Here is a 1,256-nt window from a genome sequence, read left to right as displayed (position 1 = left end):
GCGAGGTGGTGCTGGCCATTAACGTCGACTGTGAGGGACCGCCACTATCGCCCTGTAAGTCAGACAGTTATTAAGAAGTTTACATTGACACTCTATTCCGGCGGTTGCTTGGATTCTCTTGAACTCGGTTTAGGATTTCGACCTTTGGGCCTCCCTGGCAGGAGTCGGATCCCCCCGAGGGAAAACCAGCACAGATCATGTATTGGCTATGAAAATTGCTTTCCATAAGAATCAGTGCATACACTGTCTTTTTTGATGGGCACTGGTGACCTCGTAATTTTTATCCGGCTGGCTACCACCTGTTGGAAATAGCTCGTTAGCTCAAACGTGGAAACACAAAAGGGTGCTATATTTTGGGCAAATGTATGTATATGGCACATGTGGACGAAAGATGACACTGCCTCACCATGTGTCAAAGTTCCCCAACCAGTGAAAATTCCGTTTTTTTTTTTCAAAATTGTCCGTGGAAGATGGGAGGCATCGGGCATGATTCCAGGCAAGTCGAGGTTCACAGGTGACGAGACGCGAATGGGGGCGATGTCGTTGTTAATCTGCAGGGTCGGGTGAAGAGGGCTTACTACAGTTAGAATGCACATGGAATAGAAACAAGGCAAATGAGGATATGCTGAACACAGCAATAGACAACAACAAGTGACTCACCGTGGCATTGTTGTACTGCGGGTGCATGATAAATTTGAGCAACGGTCTTTTGATCATGTCGCAGTGGATGTCCAGTCCCAATGTTGTAGAGAACCTCGATGTTTAGAAGGGCTACTACTGCTCGGTTCAAAAGAAAATCTCGGTCATTATACTTAGTTTGTGGAGGAATAAGTGCTGCAGTAAAACGAGGGGCAAATAAAGACAAACAAAACACCCAAAATAACTTATGCTGAAATTTACAGATCCACCCAGCCTTTTCTGCACTAACCCATCAACACAATGGGCGGCTGTCACCACCCACAGATCGTTGTAGACAGATCCGCCACAGAAGGGCTGATTTGAATTATCATTAGATTGGGACAGACCGACCAGCCAAGGGTACTCGTTCATCTCCGTCACCACACCGCCCACAATCCTCGTGCTTCTGTTGGGCAAAAGAAATGCTGAAGGAAACAAACAGTTTTATCGGGTGAATATTTGCATTAACGGAACACCGGCCATGGTTTGTCAAACTGCCTTGATGTAAAGAGAGAACGTGTTGACTCCTTACAATGCTGATTGAAAAAGCTTTTTAGAAATTACTTTTTTTTAGAGGT

The 1,256-nt window shown here is 45.5% G+C and overlaps 1 long non-coding RNA gene across 1 annotated transcript; it reads right to left on the bottom strand.

Moving 5' to 3' along the window:
• Window positions 1-448: 448 nt before the first annotated feature.
• On the bottom strand, window positions 449-690 carry LOC119591325. Its single transcript, XR_005230339.1, has 2 exons — window positions 661-690; window positions 449-551 (listed from the first exon to the last, which is right to left on the bottom strand). It is a non-coding gene; the product is annotated as an uncharacterized LOC119591325 (long non-coding RNA).
• Window positions 691-1,256: the final 566 nt, after the last annotated feature.

The sequence above is a fragment of the Penaeus monodon genome, chromosome 28, assembly GCF_015228065.2.
Source record: "Penaeus monodon isolate SGIC_2016 chromosome 28, NSTDA_Pmon_1, whole genome shotgun sequence".
Taxonomy (NCBI): Eukaryota; Metazoa; Arthropoda; class Malacostraca; order Decapoda; family Penaeidae; genus Penaeus; species Penaeus monodon.
Note: the sequence above shows the minus strand (reverse complement) of the source record. Positions and strands in the feature narration are given on the sequence as shown.